The sequence below is a fragment of the Electrona antarctica genome (assembly GCF_951216825.1).
Source record: "Electrona antarctica genome assembly, chromosome: 13".
NCBI lineage: Eukaryota > Metazoa > Chordata > Actinopteri > Myctophiformes > Myctophidae > Electrona > Electrona antarctica.
In genome coordinates, this window is record NC_136794.1 from 12,171,265 (window position 1) to 12,193,536 (window position 22,272).

The window sequence follows — 22,272 nt, forward strand, 5'->3', positions numbered from 1 at the left end:
CTCTTTCTTGCTTCCTTTCTCTCATCCACAGTACCCGTCTCTCTCATGTTTATAAAGAGTCAGAGAGAGACCGGGGGGGTTGGAGGGTGAGAGTGCAGAGAAATGTATGGACAGTCGGCACACTGTAGTCGCCATGACGTGACATCCAGTAGCAGCAAGGCCTCCACGCCACCTTAATACCCCTGTTGAAAAGGACGCTGTGTGACAGACCTCCTCTGCCTCACAGACCCGTCCTTGCGATGTGGCGGCAGCCGTGTGCCTTCCTGTGGTGGACATCGAGACACGCGGGGAAAACATGTATGTGTGTTGACGTTGCAGTCAGAAATTCCAAACATGGTTCAGCAGGGCAGAGGCAACCCAAACACGGTTCAGGGGCTGGGAGAGGGAAATGAATGTTGTCCATAAACTGCTGTTGTCTTTTTTCCATTCCCCTTCCAAATATTATCCCATGTTTCCACCGGCTCCATAATGTTATGGAAGGGAAGTGTATGGGGTATCTGGGCTCTCTGCACACTGAAGGTACGGCAGTCACTCACGGCGCAGAGTCAATGCCTACCTATGTCTTGTCCAGCGCGTCTTGTTTTCACTGCGTTTAATTCTTTGACGCAAATTATGGTCGATTTGACATCTGAACAGAGGGAACTGCCTGCAGTGGCTTCCATATGACACACCGTATATACTGTGCATACTGTACACAAATAAATCTGGTGCAGAAGTACTTGCTAGCTTGTTGGAACTGGATGTGACTCTCTGTAACCAGGTGAGATGTCACTGAAACCCAATTCCAGAAATATCAAAATGTTGTGCAATGGCAATATTTTGTAAAATGGCCACTCTGGATATGCCACGGGTCCAACTCCTGGACTTATATTCATGTCGACTTATTTCACATGACATGTTGAAAACGTTTTAAATTATATCTCAAAAACAGAGTTGGACAAGTGGGCCTGGCTACCTCTGTACTGTAGACATACCTGTATATGTATATGAATTTGTATACAACAATGATATTGGCATGTCCACAAAGCTAAGAAACTCCATTTGCTTAAGTTTCTTAAGTTAAAATGTGATTTCAGTGACGAGCTGATTTGCCCTTACTGAACATGCTATGTGAGAAATGTAATTTTATCAGCAGTATAAGCCCTTTTCGAGAGGGTGCTACATACAAAGATTAGCCTACTTAGTCAGCTGTTCAGGCGATTACAATACTTGATCAACGCAAATACATCGAAGAAGCAATACAATGATTGAGAGATCAACAACTAAAAAGCCGGCTGTATACTTTCAGTAGAGAGCATGATCAGACATGATCGAAAATCTCAAGGAGGCCCACTTCCCAATACTTATTTTGCGACACAAGGCTCAAGAACAACACATTGTCGTATAAGAAAATTAGTCCCGGACCACGACGGCTGAATTAATTTGCACGTTCGGTTATTGTGCGGCAGATTAAAACACACTGGCAAGAGCCTTTTCAGTGAATGGCCTGCCTCCTCTCCTCCTCCTGGCCAGCTGTGAGTGGAGTGTGTGTGTGGGAGTGGGAGGGCGAAGGAGGACCACTCTGCGTGGGCTAAGCAGTGCTCGGGCTTTCTCTGCTGCGGTGCTAATAGGGCTTTTCTCCCCTCAGCGGGACAGCAAGAGCTGTCATTTACATGGAGGTAATGGAGTGATGGAGAAGTGGATGAAATATTGTGTGGGCGACTGATGATGAGGGCCTTGCACCTCGCTCTCTGTCTCCCTGACTTCTCTTTTCTCCCTGACGCACTCGCCTCGTCTTTTCCCCGTGTTTTAATTTGTATACACTCCTCTCTCTTGTCTCGCTCATGCCTCTCTCTCTCTCTCGCTCTCGATTTTTCATGCTTCCCCTTTTCTCCTTTCTTAGTGTTTTCCCCTAATATGCTAATAGAGTAATGATGGTCACAACAATATTGCTTTATAGTGGACGTGCGTAAACAAGCACAGGTCTCTCCGCCAGGCCGGATCACCTACAGTATACAGGGCCCGCAAACGTTGGTCTTAGCCACTTGGAATGGGAGAAATCCAAGTAATACATCTTTATCTCATGACCCCAGAGATAACGTGTACCGATTTGTGTGAGTTTTGTATGGGCTCAAACGTGTACAATTATTTTGTGTAAAAAATGAAAAAAGAAAAGAAAAAAAGTGTGCATCCGAAAAAGAATTCTGTGTGCACTTGTATCTCATAGTTTGTATTTGTAAAAACAATTTGTGCACTTGTAAAACATTTTGTATTCATATTTTATTTGTTTATTTTATTAGGCAATGCAATGTCCAGCCATAGGTCAACAACAGACCATCTGCTCAGCCTGTGGTGACCTACTACCAGTCAGCCTCCCATTGCGGGCAGCAGACAAGCATCCCGCCAGTGACCTATCGCTGTGGTTGGACATTGCCTTTATGAAATCCTGAAGATTTTCCGAAGACTGCACCACGGGCTGAACAGCTGGTCCGTTTTGGACCTGTGGCCGGACAGTGCTCAAATAGGCCATGTATAATTTTCTACTGCATTGTCCTACTGTATGCCTGAGGATTAGACAAAATACTATTCTTTATGCTGTGGTCCCCATAAACATTTAATAATAGCTTGTAATGTCTCTGACATGACTGCAGTAAGAGTCAAAGTTTAATAAATGAAAACAGAATATTTTATATTTTAACTCGTTAAACGTGCCAAAATAGTTAATAGCTAAGTCACAGTGTTCATAGTTCAGTCAGACAACTCACGAATAGATTTACCAATATAAGTGTGCATATGATATTTGACTTGGCGTTCGGCTCTGCTGGATTTCTCCCTGCTCGGCACGATTAAGCAACAACATAAAACATTTAGAGCAGGGAGATAGATATACAATAACCCCCCGTGGGGAACACGAATAGCAGAGCCCACCGGTGGTGCTGGGGTGGTGGTGGGAAAAAACATCACATACAACCAGGGACCATATGCAGAGGAAGGCAGGAATAGCATGCAGACTGGTGAGCTTAAGTAGCCCGCCCAATTGGTCAGCTGACTGCCGCATCGGCGAATGACGTGAGGGACTTGCACACACTGTACACCCACAGACACCGTCTCCACACCATAGCGCAAAACGGTCTTAAGCTGCGCACTTCTTAAGCTGCGCGCAGCTTAAATTCTGAGTTTTTAGACAGCTGGTGGATGGAAAAGAAGCTCCACCTCCGCGGAAGACTTGAGCGGAGGAGAGCGTTTCCGGGAATCTGGCCGTCGCGCAAGAATTCAGCGGAGGTGGAGCTTAATTTCCATCCACCAGCTGTCTAAAAACTCAAGCTTTAAGCTGCGCGCAGCCGAGAACGTGCGCAGCTCTTTCGACCGTGTGGCAACAGCTATAGTAATGCAGCATGTTAACCCCTTGAGTATAGTATGCACCTTTGAGCATGGCATGAACTCCCTCGGGTATGTCTAACTGAACTAACTCCGCAAGCTTGAAGCTATACGTCTCATTTAATTAATGCAATGAACAACAGTCCATGCCTTCTCCCCACACAGTTAAGTCTTCTACATTCAAATAGAACATGCATGCGGACCACATTCACATCACATTTCAAGTCATGGTAGAGCTGCATTTGGCCGGCGCAACCGGCGTGGTTGTTGTTCTGACGTTAGTGATGGGAACTATCGTTCATTTCAGTGAACCGGATGATTCAAGGTTGTTCAGTGAAAAGACCTGTTCATCTCGGAAGCTATAGGGATCTCCCCCTGCACAGACCCAGTCAGCAGAGCCACTCCAGTCAACTCGTTCCTCAATCATTCACGTTCTATACTACCCAACAGCGGAACACCACCTGTCACCTGACATACCTTGATTCTATTGACCGAGCCAGGCCAACCGTCACTTCAGGCTGTGGGTTTTTTGTTACTGGCCCTGGGAGGGATGGGATTGTCAATCTCTCAACTAGTAGGCTAGCACAGTTAGCATCGGATATTTGCGTTCGTAATGGCTAAATTATGCATGACATTAATAATTATGAATATCTTATAGTTAAAATTAAACTGAGTTTTTTTTAGGGTAACTGTTGCGTTGTGGCAGAGTCAGAGCCGTGATCTCCCCCATTCACCAAGCCCCTTGTGTCCCCGTCTATGATACCTTCTCCCCTGTCCTGTCCCACCAGGGCTCCAAATAAGATAGTGATTCTCATAATTTCAATAAATAAGCATAAACAAACTAGTATAAAAAAACGATATATTTGAAGGGAAATATATATTTTATATGCACAAACAAAATCACTCTTATTTAGTTTCATTGTTTAATAGTTGTTTATAAACGCTAATTGTGACATTGTTGTTTGCACGGTTGCACCAGGTGCACCCCCCCCCCCCCCCCCCCCCCCTCAGAAAAAAATCAAATTAAAAACTCTGGGAGTGTGCATGCAAAGCCTCACGCCGATCAGTCCAGTTATGAATTGTGAATCCTGGAAAAACGTGAATGGTATAATGCCAGCATGAGGCAGATTTAAAAACTGTAAGGTGACCTTTCTTCCTTGGCCCAGTGGGGGACGCGGAACGGGCCACCGATCGGGGCCAGGTGGGAGTCTTCAATCAATGTTCAATTGCACTTAATGCTGTATTCTTTAATAACGCTTTAAGAAGTATTAATCTGTCTTAGTCTGCTTGGCAACGGCACTGCTTCAGTGGCTGAGCTGGAATGAGCTGTCCAAATACTGATTATAATGGAGTAACTCTGTGGGATAGAACATAGTGACTTAAATACTGAGTGGAATGGATTCAGCTTTTTGAAAATAAAAGTCAATTATCCAGACAATCTGTTACCATGATTTTAAGCTGCTGAGAGGGAAATAATCTTTTAAGTGAATAGAATGGAAAATCATCAACAAAATACTACAAAATATATTTATTCTCTTTTATTCATGGCATCTTTGTCTATCAATGGAATGATGGACAAACATTAATTTAAGTTAATGACTTGACTACCATGAAGTTATAATGGATAGATAATAACAAGCTAGCATCTTACTGTATATAATATTATATGTAAAACAAATAACTTCTGTTGCAAATAAAATGGTTGCTGTACAAAAGCCCTGCACACCATCAATATTTTTGAGTGCAAACAAACTAAACTAAATCCATTTAAACTAACTCAATTAGCTCAACGTCTGTGTTACGCCTTGCTGGTGAAAGAGGTGAAAAGAAGCGATGGTGTATTGGAGGAGAGGAGACATGTGGTTATCAGGGGTTGGCAGTGAGAGGGACTATAGATAATTGGCAACAAACAACAAACAAACAAAAAAACAAGAATGACTCGGTCATAATTGGCAGCTGCAGCAAGCTATCATTTATGCCTGGACATCTATAATCAGTTTGCTCACAGCTTCAAATTGCGGCATTCAGAGTATGGGTTTTATACCGTTCAGACTATGGGTTGCATGGGTATCCCATTGGCTTAGAGGCAGCCAATGAGGAAAAGGTTATACGGTCGGTCGCTAGTGGAGGTGGCAAAAACACCAATAACCGACTAAACAAAATGTGTCCCTGTCCATAGCTCAGTATAGCAGAATGTGTTCATCTTTACTAAGTCAATCGCTGCATCTGAGTCTTGGAAATGCTTCTCAGTTCCCTTATAATACAGAATCTTGCCTCATAAGTATACTGTACTGAATGCCTGCATGAACTCGCTCATATCTTTCAACTGTGAACTGAACATATACATTTGCAAATAATGAACGTAGCCGACACATGAGCATATTAAATTAATTCTTCTAAGAGTTAACGTGGAAACTCACTGTTGCTAAGTTGGTGAATAAAATGCTTAAGTTGTAAATGAACTGTTTCTCAATATCAAGAACTCAAATTATTGACTTGAGTCCTTAGGAAGAATGTACCCATCACGAGACCAGAGAACATAGCTTTCTAGTGTGAGACGGACTTGTACTTGAAGTCATGTGATCGTGCACTGCAGCTCAGTTGCGTACATTTAAATCAAACAGTGGGACCTCAAGTCTCCAAAAACATATAATATATCAGCACACTGATAATATCAGGGGAAGAGCATTGACTCTTCCTAAATCAAATTCCATTGCAGCAGGCTATAACTTTACTGCACGTCTTTTTTGTGTGTGGTGCTTTTACATGTGATTCTAATATATTTTGTTTGGTACAGTAGACTGAAAGCAAATGGGGAGAGAGATGGGGAGAGACACACAGCAAGGGTCATTCGGGATTTGAACCCGCAGCACACTGTCAGGCTGGCATTGCAGCCTAGGGTGCCGGGACCACCACACTGGCGGCCTGGGCCACAACACTGACCTTTTTTGCGAGACAGTGGGTTTAACATTTTTAATTCCTTAGTTTAAATCCCAAAGATCTTAGAATACAGAGCGAAATGCAGAGACTAAAACAAACTGGAAATTCCATCCATCCATCGATCCATCTTCAACCGCTTATCCGTAGTCGGGTCGCGGTGGCAACAGCTGGCTGAAATGGTGAAAACCAACCAAGCTATTTTCGTGCTTGGACAGACAGCTAGATAGCTGTAATGGAGTGGTTGCACCACTCAAAAACAACATACTATAGTATGCCGTCCGAAACCATGGACTATAGTATGTTGTTTTTTCGTGATTTTCAACTTTTTTTCAAATCCTCAAAAATCATGAAAAACGACATACTATATAGTATGCCGTCCGAAACCATGGACTATAGTATGTCGTTTCTTTGTGATTTTCATATTTTTTTGGTTCATAGTTTTAGAAATATAGGCTAGTGCGTACAAATTTGAGACATTTATAATGGGGGTCAATGGCAGATTTTGGCACTTTTCACAGCCCTCCCCACATGCATCGATTGGTTACTTTTTAGTAGCCAACAAGTGGTTATAATTATCTTTATTATCTTTATCATTCTTGGTGCGGCTCTGGTGAATAAATAATGTTATCAGATGTCTCTGTGATGCTGCTTTATGGATATACTGTAGTCAAGTGTAGTGGGATAGTAATTTCAAAGCCTGAAGGTTGTAGAGTAGATGATTTGTAGGCGGGCCTATTTTTGTCCTCTTTGGATAAATTAGATTTTCCAGTGTCAGTTGATGCTTGTTAACGAATAAAAGGCCTGAACTCTTTTTTTCCCTCCCTTTTTACATTTTCTTCCCCTCATTTTCTCTTTTCTCATATAGAGGGTATATGCGCATGCATAAAGTGAGTGGCAAAGTTGTTTAACGTCGTTTACAATCAGATAGGACTTTTCTGTGTGGATGTATGGGCTGTCAAGGACAGAAAGTAGTTTTTTGCCACTCAGTAGGTGTTCCTGCATAACTTCCGGGTATGATGATGCCACGCGCATACCATCTATAAAGTGATGAAAAAATAAACTAGGCTATACTCAAGTAGTGATCATACTCTGAGAAGCACTAAAGCAAATAAAGGAACTTCTTCTGATCCAATTCAGATTAATATTTTGTTATTTCAATAAGTCTTGTTATAAGAATGAGTAAATTTCATGCATCTTACTGTAACGTTGTTTTGAAGGACCTTGACATCTCTTTTGTATATTATTTGTATCGAGAATGATTTAAAAAAAAAAATGCATTCCGCTCAGCTCTAGTCTAATTTGAAAGTGTAAAATGGCAATTTGCATTTTGAATACATTTCACTTCTTCGAAACATAACTGTCCTTGTATGGATAAATATGTGAGAGAAAACGAGTGAACGGCTGAAAGAAGACAAAGTGATATCACTAATATGTTGACAAGTGATCAGAGAAATTAGGTATTACATTTGCTCACATCATGTTGCTGAAGTGTTATTACTCAACGAGAGAGAGAGAGAGAGAGAGAGAGAGAGAGAGAGAGAGAGGGGAAGGGGGGGGACTTTTGATTTGTTCATTGTGCATAAAGTTTATCATCAAGTGATTGTCCATGGGAAATCCTCAGCTTGGATGATTATATTGGCCATAAATGACACAGATGCTACATTTATCACACACGCACGCACGCACTCACGCACGCACGCACGCACGCACGCACGCACGCACGCACGCACGCACGCACGCACGCACACACACACACACATCATATTATTGGGTTTTACCTTTTCTATCCTCATTTTGACATCAAGTTCAAGCTCTTTGACACCTATACCATCTTATACCACAATTCAATATGTCTACACATTTCCATTAGACTTAACTTAAGTTAATTTCCAGTTTTACCATAAGTATTTGAAATATTCAATTATCACCTTGTGATGTGTTAGTAATAACATGTTTTAATGTTGTTTTATTTGTGATGTACTAGTAATTTTAACATGGTTTTATCTATGATTCGTTTAGAGGTAACATGTTTTAATCTTGTACAGCAGACACATGATTCCAGGGGGCTTCTCCCCTCCTCTGAGAGAAGAGTGGTCTCTCAGTGACAGGAAACGCTTGCCACAAACCAACGTCTACCCCCACCCAGAGTGTGCACGAACATTGTGCACTCACACACGCACATGCACATGCACACGCACGCACGCATCACGCACGCACGCATCACGCATCACGCACGCACGCACGCACGCACGCACGCACGCACGCACGCACGCGCACACACACACACACACACACACACACATACACAGGCTGCATATATCTATCATATACTTTTATTCGTCTACTGTAACTTTTCAGATGGCTGAAACAATTAGCAGTAAAGGGAAAGATCTAGTTTTTTTGTGTGCGTGCGTGCGTGCGTGCGTGCGTGCGTGCGTGCGTGCGTGTCTTTGGCCCTGGAGAGGGGATTCCCTTCAGCTTTCGGAACGGCGGACATGGCGAGTGTGTCCCAGGCTTGTCTCTCTCTGTCTCAGCAGTGGAGACTATTCTAAGCGCTGCTGTATACTTTGTCACAACGATGTCACGCTCAACATCCCATTCCACCTCTTTGATGCCAAGTGTAAAATTGAAGTTTGTTCAATTTGTTTGTTATTGAAGTAGCCTATTATACATCTACCTCATGAGCCCCCTACAGGTCTACACCACCCCAAGATGTAGCTCCAGTTGATGGTCATCTCCTGGGCACATGTGATGAGATGTAATGTGTTGTGTGATACTAGTCCTCTATTATTACTGGTAACTGTTAAATGGTAGAGCATTTATACTGAGCATTTATCCAAAGCGCTTTCCTTGATGCTGAAACATGCAAGATAATTTCTGCAAGTTTAAGCTGTATAATATTGTGATGGTAATTATCGCTTTTATATAGAGTATTTGTTCAGTTACAGGGGTCTCCTTGTCTCTCCATTTCTTTAGTAAACAGAAAATCAATTTTTAGCTGGATTGCCAGCATTCAAGTTTCAATTTTGTCTGCTCATTTATTTGTTTATCCAGTTTCTTTATATATTCGCGGAAGCTCAATTATGCTCAAGCGCTCTTTTTTAAGACAACAAACAAATTGACAACAAGCAAATTGATACACAACATACAAACACTTAAAACATTGTACACTGTGTGGGCCATAATACTGAAATGCAGGCTTCCCCAGATCTGTCTCAACGGGAGGCAGTATAGTGGAAAGTAATTAAGTACAGCACATGTACCCATACTCTACTTACATTTAGTAGAGTACTTCCAAGTATTACCAATTTTCAATACTTTTACTTCTACTCCACCACACCTCAGATGAAAATAGTGTAGCCTAAAGCCTATGCACACACACACGCACGCATGCATCCACGCATGCATGCATCCACGCACAAGCTGACCTGTTCTGACATTCCATATCTGACCACATCAAACCCTGTACACTCAAGACACGCTTCATATATTGCCAGTACAGAATTCATTCCATATGTTGATCTGACCCCCCATGCCAAAGCGCCAGAGCTCGCCCAGCAGTCTGCCGTCACCTAGGCGGATGCGTGCACGCGACCTCGGTCGCTTCTCACCCTCAGGCGTCTTACTGGTATTAGTTGCTATGGTTTTTACACCAAAACAATTGTGAAATCTGTAAAACAAAATGTCTTCTGCTATAATGCCCGCTATTCATTTGCAAGAGCAAATGGCTTCCTCGATCAAATTAACCACTCGGTCAAGGCCAAACTTGTACTGTCCTTGTGTCATTGGCAGGTTAAGATGCAACCCAGCCGACCCTCATCAGCATAATTTTGTGGAAGGCACTAGAGATTCAGAGAAAGGTCAACAGGGATTTCTGCCCTTCTGGGCCAGGAGTCAACAGGCCTGTGTTGCTATTTTGAGTAAGTTAAAGTGGCCTTGCTGTGTTGGAGGAGATGATGAAGATTAACTAGAGTTTGAGAGCTGAGCTCGCAGAGGATGTTCGCTGTTGGGCAGAAGAAACCACTGCTACATTTCAGGAAATGACAAAAATGAGTTCCAATAGATCCCGTGGTGTTTTTATTTTTATTTTTATTTAGTACGTCACACTCCTGTTAATACTTTTCATTGGTTAAATATTTATAAATAGACACACTTAACCACCAGGTGAAAATGTTTCAGTAATAGTGAAAATGGGGTCAAAATGTACAAGCTCCCAACCCATTGTGATGCTACGTACGTGTTCTGAGGAGATAGATCGGTCTTTTGCGAGACACTCATAATCATAAAATAGGACATTATTTATTAAATTAAAAGATTAATGGTTTAGACACTGATGAAAGTCTGTCAATCAGTGTCACTGAACCTTTTGGATCGACTTCAGGTTTTCATCATAACAAAATTGGCAGTGTTAACTCTGACCCTGTGCTCGCACCAGCAGTGACTTTGCCAGTGCATGTGGCCAAGTCGCTATGTTGCTGCGCCTGCCGCCCACCCCTGGACTCCTTGTCGCTTCTGCCAGCGGGTGGGCGTTGCTTGGAAGTAAGTGAATTGTGCTGAAGAGCCATGGCATCTTGTCTGGAAGTGAATAAGTGATCTACACTACATTTTACCTACAGTATAGTACACAAAAAAAGTACTTTCTGAAAACATTTTATTTTTAGGAAGGAAATCAATCAATCAATCAATTTAGATGTTTCCATATTGTTGTTATTCAGTGTAATGCATGTGCCACATTGAGACAAATCATTTATCATTATGTGCAAACAATACACATACTAAGAAGTATTATAGGCTCACCAGTCTATCCACAAATGAGGAGGCAAACCAAATGATTTCCCCCCTTCTGTCTCCCACCTAATATCCACTTTTTATTTCCACCCCAATAAGAGTGTAGGCTATTGTATAGAGTAACATGGCACTGATGTACGGCTCGGAGGATAATGATAAAATGCTGAACTTTAGTTTATAGGGCAGCAGCAGACAGCGAGGCACTGGACAGAAGAGGCAGCAGCAGCAGTGAGCAGTGAGGAGGAGAAGGTAGGCAGTAACCTCCCGATTATACCAAACTACACATTTTGTACCAGGGGAATAATTGTGGAGGTGCATGGCACACTTGTTTCGGCCGTGGGTTCCGGCCGTCTGATGACATAAAGTTATTTCCACTCCAGACTGGATCAGAACACCGAAAATGGTATTGATCCCATACAGGCAGGGAAGTTGAAATAGTCTGCCCTGATCAGGTGAAGAGTTCAAAAATGAGTGCTAATGCCTCAAAATGAGCTAAAGATGGGGGCCACCACTATGCTGAAAATTGAAATATTTTAAAAACATAATTTGAATGTTGAGAAAAAATATCTATTTTTTTCTCATGAATCGCATTTGTTTGCCGGCTCCGACGCACCTGTCCTTAGTCCGTAGGTGTGCACAAGGACTTTTCTCTACAGACTAAACAATGTTGAAACTTGACTGAATTTAGCTTTTTATATGGATAATTCAATGCCATATTCTGATTTGAGGAAACGGCTTGAAACTCATTCTGTATACTGTATATGGTGACCTTTGTATTTATAGTCAGGGTTATTGCAAACAAAATGAATGAATGAATGAATGAATGAATGAATGATTAAATAAATGTCTTCAGCAATGTGTTTGTGTCAAGTAACACATGGGGGAAAAAAATCTAAACCCACTTTTCCCTGTCGTTACAAAACCATGTATTGTGTGAAATGTATACGGTATATTACTGGGTGCATATGTAAATGAAAACGTTGCTACAAGATACTACTCCACAATGTGAAATGCCTGAGGAATCCAAGTCAGCTATAGGGCCTGGTATCTCACATGTGAGGAGTGGGTGGTGTGGAGGTCAGTGAAGGTCCGTGCGGGAGTGTCGTCATAATCTTTCGACCGCGGTCGAGATCGTGGATTTCACAATATCACGCCAGACTTCCCGGTCCTTCATTGCCATCCCCAGTTACTGCTTACTGATGCCTGTGTCCCTATAGCGATGACATCAGGGAACGACAGTTTTCTACCTCTGGTCTGCTTTGAGGCAGGACTCCAGAGAAGAAGGGAAGATATAACCTCATTGTCAGCTCTGTAGCAAACTGTGTTCTTCTGGATTGGACTAGTGAAGAAACACGGGGAAGGTTAGTCGATGGGTGGCTCTTCCAAGACAGATTTTGTGCTCTCATTAGAAGGCGGGTGTAAGTGCCATCCAACCGTTTCTCTAGTTTATTTGAAAGAAGAAAGTGTAGCTTAACTTCCCACCACTGCCAGCTTACAAGCAGTGGTGGAAAATGTATCAAGGCGTAAAAGTATCAATATTGCAATGAAGAAATACTCGGCTGTTTTCAAATGACCAAAATGGGCTGAAGTGGTCAATGAATGTTTTGTAATAATAATCCAAATGTTGTAGTGGAGTAAAAGTACAATATTTGCCTCTGACATGTAGGGGAGTAGAAGTAAAAGTACTGGAAATTGGAAAGACTTAAGTAAATGTACTTAGTTACTTTCCACCACAGCTTGCCTTTTGATGATGCTCCAGTCCCAGGTTAACAATGTTCAACCCCTGATTAACCTGGACCAGTGCTCGCAGGAAACAGGCTGGCCGTGGCATATCTAAAGGAAACAGGAAAAGGGTGTTATAAAAGCACGTTTCATATTATTGCACAGTGAAGTGCTAATTTAATCAGGGTTAAACTAACACTTCAATTTCATGTCTTTGAAATCGATTATGACACACGGCAACAGCAACAGGCGACACAGTGTTTCCTCCTGCCGGTCTGTGCGGCGGCCGCCGGTCCAGACGCGGCAACTGCCGAAAACACTCGCGGCAGTTTACTGTGGCTCCCGAGATGCGTTGCCGGTAAGACACATGCGTGGCTGGTTAAAACTCACGTACCCCCTGGCTCCTGACATGCGTTGCTGGTTAAAAATCACCCATGACTTCCCTGTGAGGTTAGTGTTAGGGTTTGGGGTAGGGTGTCACTGTGGCTGGTTAAAAATCACCCATGACTTCCCTGTGAGGTTATAGGGTTTGGGGTAGGGTGTCAGCGTGGCTGGATAAAACTCACCCGTGGCTCCCGACATGTATTGCCGGTTAAAAATCACCCATGGCTTCCCTGTGAGGTTAGTGTCGGACTAATGCGGAAACACTGCCGCGGCCGTTGGCGGCTTCGCCGCGGCTGACGCCGGTGCTGGAAAATGCTCTCTCTCCACTTACAGGTTTAGGGTCCCAGAGTAAAATGAACACAGTGGGCACAGTTTCCTAATTCCTTCCAGCTACATTCCAGCTACTTGTTAATGTCATTCTATTGAAAATGTGTGTGGCCCAAATGTATTTGGAATCTCTTTGCATTCTCCATGATACCTGTGAGATGGGGCTGGGCAGGGTTCAGTGTCTATAGGAACAAGATGGAAGAAGAGAGGTATTTAGACCAATGACAAGATTTCTATCGGCCTGTTTCCATTTTAGGCTCCCAGACCCGTGCATGGCATCATACGGCTGCATGTGAATACAGATGGTTGCTGGTGGCTGGAGTGGACATGATTTAAAGCGACAGTGCTGTGTTTTATTTTTCTTTTGCCCCACCAAACCTTTCCACCCTGTCTGGGGTGAAACTGGCTTATTAGTGGGGACCTACCTGTCCCATTACATTATGCATCACTGCTGTGCGTGCGTGCGTGCGTGCGTGCGTGCGTGCGTGCGTGCGTGCGTGCGTGCGTGCGTGCGTACGTGCGTGCGTGCGTGCGTGTTTGTTTGTGCCCGCACAAATGCACATGCGTGCGTGTGCTAGCCGGTGTAACACATATAAACAGACCAATGTGTGTGTAACCTGTTAAAGTGCGTGCGTGCGTGCGTGCGTGCGTGCGTGCGTGCGTGCGTGCGTGCGTGCGTGCGTGCGTGAGTGAGTGAGTGTGTGGGAACACACGTGAAAGAGGCTGCTGGAATTCCCCCAACCTGAGCCCCGTCAGCTGCCATCTAACGGTGCTGCTCGCCTGAAAGCCAAACAATAAGAGGTCCCTTAATCAGTACAGTCCTGGCGTCTGTTATGCAGTGTGAGGAAAAGCAAAAGTAAAGGAATTCATATCAACTTTTGTATAGGCTCGAACTGGAAACACTCTCTCAATGGAAACATTTATTCTCAGAAACCAGTGTCGTTCTTTGTCTAGTCGAAGTAAAACTTCCACTAATGGCTAACCGGTGGGACCCAACTGAAATAATAACGAACAACGTTGGGGGAATATCCCAGATAAGTGATTACATCCACCCACACCCACGCACGCTCGCACAAGCAGTACGGTGGGTTTAGGGACACTCCCCTATTGTCCTCACCAGGAGAATCCAGTTCCCCTTGTCGAACTGTTAGCACATTTTGTTAAGACACACTGGAATTCACCTTAGCAGAACCGCACGTGCACGGGCACACACACATGACACACATGCACACAGGCACGCGCACACACAAACGCGCGCCGCAAACCACCATGACCTCTACGATCCTCCCTATTCCCAACCCTTTCTTCCACCCCGAGTTACAGATTGCTGTCTATTGCAGGATTCTCCTCCCCGAGTCCTTAACCCTGTTCCTCACCTGGGGGGGGTTGAGAGAGGCAGCGATGAAAAGCAGCCCCCGAGGGGTTCCTATTGAAGCGCACACAGAGGGGGGGAGGGGGGAGCAGTGTTCTGATCTACTACTGTGGATCTACAGAGGCGAAGGCGTTGGAAGAAGGAGGACCCATGAGAAAGGCTGCCGCTATCTCGCTTCCAAACCGAAACATCACCATCCAGCCTTTGTGATCGACCGCTTCTACACCCACGTAGCCTACGCGGCGGCCATGTCTTTTCCTATCCACGCCAGCCTCCTCCTTCCTCCTCTCCCTCCCCGCTCCGTTTCCGCCCTGCTCTCTGTCCCTCTGCTGTCTCATGAGGTGTTTACATCCGTTTGATATTTGCGTGTCTTTTGAACTGGTTTGATATTATGAAACAGAACATTTCAGTGTGTCAGTGGAGGCTGGTTTAAGTTAAGTTCTACCCAGCCAGGACAGGGACACTATGGTTAAAGGTAGACAGGAACATCAATTGCTCAAGACTGTGAGCGATAAAAACTGTATTGGGAAGAGTGACATGCACCTTTGAGACGTTTCTCTTATGTCGTTCATCACGACAGCAAGACAGGCAGGACTAGTGTGAGTTTTAGACAAGACGTATCCGCTGTGTATCTGTTTCTGCCTATCCTTTGTCATGTATGCATGTGCATATCTATCGATACTGTAGATACAACTGCCTCTGTCCATCTATATGTCTCCTGATGTATATTTCCAGCTATTTCCCTCTCCCTCCCTCGCTCCCTCTCTCCTCAGCATGCACACACACACACGCACGCACGCATGCACACACACACACGCATGCACACAAACCCAATACTTCTAACCTCCACACCCAGTTCTTCATCCCAGTAATTCCCGGAGCGAGTTGCTCGCCACAATCGGCCAGTGATTGTTGGATCAGCAGCCGTGTGCACATGTATTAAATACAACAACAACAATTCACCTCCCAGGTTCAATGCCACTCTTAACTGCGAGTCCATGATGAAAATTGTGGGTTTTTGAGACGGAGACAAAAGAAAAAGTGAGGAGCCGCTGAATGGTTTCCAAGCAACAGTTAGTGCAGGGTGCAGTGAGAGCCGCGGGTGGGTTCGTGAGTTCCCATGTTCCCTCTCTTTCGTCTCCACATTCTCCACCTCAGGAATTTGACCTCCGCAACCTAACCCAATATGTCTGGATTTACCCTCCCTTCTGACACACTATCACAGTGCACTGTAATCGAAAACCTTTTATGAGAGTAAATCTCACTCCCTCTACATTTTGCCGTCACAGTTAGCCCTTGCCACAAAGCCGCACGGCCCGTTCAATGCGATCACAGCCGAGTCGCTGCAGTCTATCCCATTGTATTGGTGTAGGTGTGTGTTATTTTTGTGAGATTCACCATTGATCACATTCAATCCAAGAGACCATAAATTCTCTGGACAAAGGCGCAGAAGGCCATCCAAGCATGATATTACACTGAGTGTTTAAGAGTCTGAGAATGTCTCCTTTGTGGAAACTCACTACGTTTAGGAAGCAGAAATAAGGCAGAGAGAGAGAGAGATGCACATTTTCTGGACTGGAGGGACTACAGTACAATGGACTATAATTATGAGAAGAAAGACTTTAACTGGCACTAATTAGAGATGTTATTTACTCATCTCGGCAGACACAGAGACACTCCTGACAGCTTGGAATGCAAATGATCAATTACAGACGATGCACTTGATAGACATGGGCAGGATGCAATAGTTTCCACCTGTCAGCCATAAGGCTGTTGAACAAGCATTGAGCCCTGTCACCTGCATGTCAGTAGTCTAGCAACAAGGATGTTTATCACTTTATGTACAAGACTATGAATGAATATACACGCCGTTGCTGTTTCACTATGTGCTTGATTTCACTATTACAGTACATTGTTGTTGCAATACACGCTTGACTACATTTGTGATATCTGATGCTAAGGGATGTCTCTTATTACTTGTCCAAGAGACTGTAATATTTGCACAGACCTTACCTATAGCACAGACCTTACAGTATGTGTCCTAGCCTCAGACTGTTAATGCCACTGTTGTGACACGGCCGCCAGCCAGGCAAACAATAATTATGTAGAAAAAGCCGGACTATGGAGCCGTTTTCAGCTGTCAGGCTGTTGGACAAACCCAGAGCCCTGCTGCTGCCGTCACAGTCTTGGCCATGTATAAACACATTCTCTCTCTTTATGTACATATACGTATGACCTTGAATATCGTCGCTGTCTGGGGGAAACCTTGTATGTCCAAAAATCTGTTCCTTTTTTATTACTATTTTCTTTTTAATTGTGAAAATAGCTAATCTACAAGCTCATAACACATGGCATCGCGATGCTTTATGAGCTTGTAGTTGTAGATGTGCTATTTTCACTACCTTTTTGCGACACTCTTGTATGATGAAGTAGTTCATTCATTTACGGAAAAATATACAATGTTGAAATCCAAGGTTTCTTCCCTAAAGTGACGATATACTCCGATGCTGCTGTACTTTCTCTATATCTATGCACACACTTTCATGTCTGATATCTGCTGTTAAATGTGCTGCCTCCACTTGCAAAAGAGACTGTGATAGGCAGAACAGATCGGCGTCAAACCGTTTGTGCATGCTCCTCATTGTAGTGCTACAGCAGCTCGCTGTATGTTTAGCCCTATAACATTTCTTTCAAAATGCAAATGTTTGTTTGTAGATGTTGTAGATGTTGTCCTACACATTATGTCTGGATTCATATATTATACCATTTGGTAATGGCAAAAATCATGAGAGCATCGTACGATTTGACTCCAAGTTGTAATCACATGCAGAGACAAAGCGATTTCACACGTGATCTTGGGATCTCTGTGTGGAAATTAGTAGGGTTGTACCCGATCCGATCACGTGATCGGAAATCGGAGCCGATCACGTCATTTTCAAATGATCGGAATCGGATCGGAAAACATTATCGGGACATCCCTAGTATCAATATTATATCGATATAATGATATTAGACTGAATATTGTCTGTGATTATGGAAATTGTACTATTGTGATATGGCAGAAACGTGTTCTATAAAAATATAAATATCGGATCGGGAAAAATCAGTATCAGTAAAATCAAATGATCGGAATCGGAAGCAAAAAAACGTGATCGGGACAGCAACCCTTTGGTTGCTGTTGCTTAAGTCGGGAAGGGAACAATCAGAGGGCTGACAATGGAGTCAATTGGCTCGTCCTGCTGGAAGAAGACCCCAGGGCAGACCAGGATGAGTTGGAGGGTTTATATTAAAGTTCTCAACGGGCCCAAAAATGAAGGCCCGGCCCGGCCCGGCCCGGCCCTAACTGGGTCAGCCCGAAGCTTGGCCCGACCCTAAAAATTAACATAATGTTAGGCCCGAAGCCCGATAAAGCCTGCCAAAAAAAGAACGCCACTTTAATGCATGGCCAGCGCAGCGGTGCACGCCGTGGTTCAGTGTGTGTCTGTGTGAGAACGGAGTTCAATGGACTTATCGCCGAAATAAAGGATTTATATATAGCTCACGTTAGACTGTTAATGTTCCATTTCCATATCATTCTACTGGATTCCATTTCCAGTGGTGGTGAGTAGCTCCCCTTAGTTTCCTTTGAAGTGAAGCACCTATGTCCAAGACTCCAAGTATCGTCCCCGTTCGGTGTCCAAAAGAACAAACATAACCTACAAAGTTTACAAACCATCCACGCACCACTCATGGCGTGTCTCGACAGCTTATATTTTAAATCGGGCACGGCGCGCCGCCGCACCGAGGGACGGCGGTTATAATATTAATCATTTTGTAAATCAAATAGCCTGTAGCCTGCAATGGACTGTAACATTGCGAGGTCATCATACACCACAGAATTATATCATTTATATGGATTGGTTGGTGACTATATGACGTTGATTAGGCCTAATGATTAGGTTATTCGTCGCAGCCAGCTGGGTTTAACGAGATAGCTCAGTGACACTGCAACATGTTGCAGTCACACGATGAAGCTGAATCAGCTATCGTGTGATAATCCGATTGATTTATAAAACATTTAGCATATGAACTGAAGCTCATTTGGTGCGCCAGCCAGCGGTATAAACAACCACCCCACCGTTCACTTCTCTCTGCTCATGCCTGTGCGCAGTCAGTAATCCAAGCCCCCCGCCTCCACTCCTCCTGAATCGCAGATAGCGCAGCCCTCTTCATAATAAATACATACTTGTAGGCTATAGCCTACACATTACACAAATAACAGAATTGCTATTTTTATTATAATAACATTCTTAGAAAAAAGGAGAAAAAGAGAAAGAAAAAAGAAAAAATCACGGAAAATCACTGAGCCCGAGGCTCGGCCCGGCCCGACTAATTAGCATAATTGTTGGGCCCGGGCCCAGCCCGGCTAATTAGCATAATTGTTGGGCCCGGGTTCGGGCAGAGTTTGAGAACTTTAGTTTATATCTCCAATATCTGCTGGGACCGCCTCGGGATCCCAGAGAATGAAGAGTGGGAAGTCTGGAGCTCTCTGGTGGAGCTGTTGCCCCCGCGACCCGACTACGGATAAGCGGATGAAGATTAATGGATGGATGGATGGATGGATGGATGGATGGATGGATGGATGGATGGATGGATGGATGGATGGGCCCCTTTCTACTTTCTACACAATGTTTTCTACACAATGCGTTGCGATGTGACACATTGTGAGCTTGTAGATCTGCTATTTTCAAAAGATTTTTTGAATGCATTTGAAAACATGAAATGGGACATTCTTCATAATGTACATTTTGATACCAATACTTTTGTACTTTTACTCAAGTACATTTTGACCTCCGTCCATTTACTTGTAACGGAGCATTTCTACATTGCAGTATTGGTACTTTTACTTAAGTAAACAATGTCTGCTGGGACCGCCTCGGGATCCCAGAGAATGAAGAGTGGGAAGTCTGGAGCTCTCTGGTGGAGCTGTTGCCCCCGCGACCCGACTACGGATAAGCGGATGAAGATTAATGGATGGATGGATGGATGGATGGATGGATGGATGGATGGATGGATGGATGGATGGATGGATGGGCCCCTTTCTACTTTCTACACAATGTTTTCTACACAATGCGTTGCGATGTGACACATTGTGAGCTTGTAGATCTGCTATTTTCAAAAGATTTTTTGAATGCATTTGAAAACATGAAATGGGACATTCTTCATAATGTACATTTTGATACCAATACTTTTGTACTTTTACTCAAGTACATTTTGACCTCCGTCCATTTACTTGTAACGGAGCATTTCTACATTGCAGTATTGGTACTTTTACTTAAGTAAACAATGTGAGTACTTTTTCGACCACTGTGCGTGCGTGCGTGCGTGCGTGCGTGCGTGCGTGCGTGCGTGCGTGCGTGCGTGCGTGCGTGCGGGCCTGTGTGCAATTGCAGGGTAGATTGCGGAGGTGTACGGGGGAAGATTGAACAGAAGCCCAATTGAAAGTATGGTACACACACCATCTGGACACTAGACACACACATGCACGTGCGTGCTGACACACACGCACACACTGTGAAAACAAATGTGAAAGAGAAGGCGAGAGAGAGAGAGATGGAGGATGATGGAAGAGAAACTGTGGGTGAGGTTATGAAGCAGAATTTTAATTGGCAACCTTTAAGATCACCACATTCAAGACACATGATCATGATGTGAGTTTTGCTCCAATGTAATATACAAAATAGCAGCACCTTTACCCATTCATATGCTTATTTATTCTATATTATTGCAAAATGGTGCAATGATGCATGAGTTTGTTTTTTGTTTTTGTTTTTTTTCAAATACCTTAATGGCTCTCTTGAAAAGTTTATTGAATTGAATGCTGGTAGGTACATAGAATACTGGTTTGTGAAACAGGATTCTATGTGTGATAAGATCATACAATGAAGGTATGTCTTTGCAGCTTCTGTTGTTAAATAAGGTCGAATTTGACAGAAGTTTTTCAGATTGAAGTTGATTGTACATGTTACTTTGTTTTTGTGTTTCTTGAAGGTCAGATTTGAGTCCAAAACGACTCCAAGATACCTGAAATGGTAAACTAGTTCCACTTCTTCCCCCTTTTAGAACACATTTGACCGTTCGATCCTCACTGGTCTCTTAGTCTGGACTAGTTTCTGGAGAGGAAAAGACCAATAAACAGTATGTTTTTGGTACAATTAAGTTCAATTTAATGAAGAAATAAGAAACGAAAACACAATACACACATACAGACACACAGAGTACATTCACAGGGAACCGCACTATTATTGTGCCTATACACACTCACTTGTGTACACACACAAATGGACATACTGTAGATGTACGAATGGACACGGATGCATGAACAAATCATTGCAGATGCATAGCAGTACGCACATAGCAAAGACATACGTGTATAGAAATGTGTATAAAAATGCATTGATCTGTAAGCTCACAATGCATCATGCTGCAACTCGGAATAATGTTGCTTTCAGGCAGAAACCTTGTATCTCCATATTTCAACTTTGTATCTTTTGTAAAATGAATGCATTACTTTGTTGTACAAGAGCGTTGTGCAATAGTATCGGAAATTAGCCGATCAACAAGCTCACAACGAGGTGAATACAAGAGGCTTGGACTCCTCAATTCATAGAAGGAAGCATGAGGTCAGTTCATTGGTCTTCCCAGGTTGGCAGAGGGAGTGTAGCGCCCAGGATCACATTAGATAATTGACACTGGGTGAAAAAATGGGTTGCACATTGTGGATAAATCGTGGGATAAAAATGATAAATATTTGTATGCTTGTATGCTTGTAGATGTATAGCGTTAAAGTGCATGTGGGTTTTTTATAAATAGTGAACCGTTGAAAAGCACGAGACTTGTGACTAAATAATAACTACGTCGGATCCATGGGAACGCAGCAAAGTAACCGTTTTCTTCTTTTCTTGGACATGCAAGTTTTCCACCCGACAGAGACGATGAAATTGCAGAGGTGTTGGAGAGAGTTGACCTGCGGCCCCTGAACATCAGCGCTGGGTGTTCGACAGTGCGTTATGTAAGAGAGCAGTGTGAGTGCTAGTCAGATACTCCTACAGATGCCTGAGCAGTCACGACTATGTGTGTGGAGGCTCTCCATCCATCCACTCAGCCTCACTAATGCTGGCTTCACCTTAGCCTCTGCTCCTCGGTCCCACACACACACACATGCGCACACACGCACGCACACAAAATATCCATGTAAAATACTGTACTGTACTGTACTGTGCTGCACGTCTCTCACACATACACACGTGCACACGCACAGCACATGGAACACAAATGCAAATACAAACAAGCCAAGTGTGCACATATTTTCATACACCACGTATGGCTGAATGATAATGTAC

The 22,272-nt window shown here is 43.6% G+C and overlaps 1 long non-coding RNA gene across 1 annotated transcript in view; it reads left to right on the forward strand.

Moving 5' to 3' along the window:
• The window catches only part of LOC306934829, an 81,465-nt gene extending 59,511 nt beyond the window's left edge, over positions 1–21,954 (forward strand). The window contains exons 3-5 of the long non-coding RNA XR_013791347.1: positions 10,090–10,217; positions 11,260–11,334; positions 21,845–21,954. This is a non-coding gene — a long non-coding RNA (uncharacterized lncRNA). The remainder of the gene's footprint in view (positions 1–10,089; positions 10,218–11,259; positions 11,335–21,844) is intronic.
• Positions 21,955–22,272: the final 318 nt, after the last annotated feature.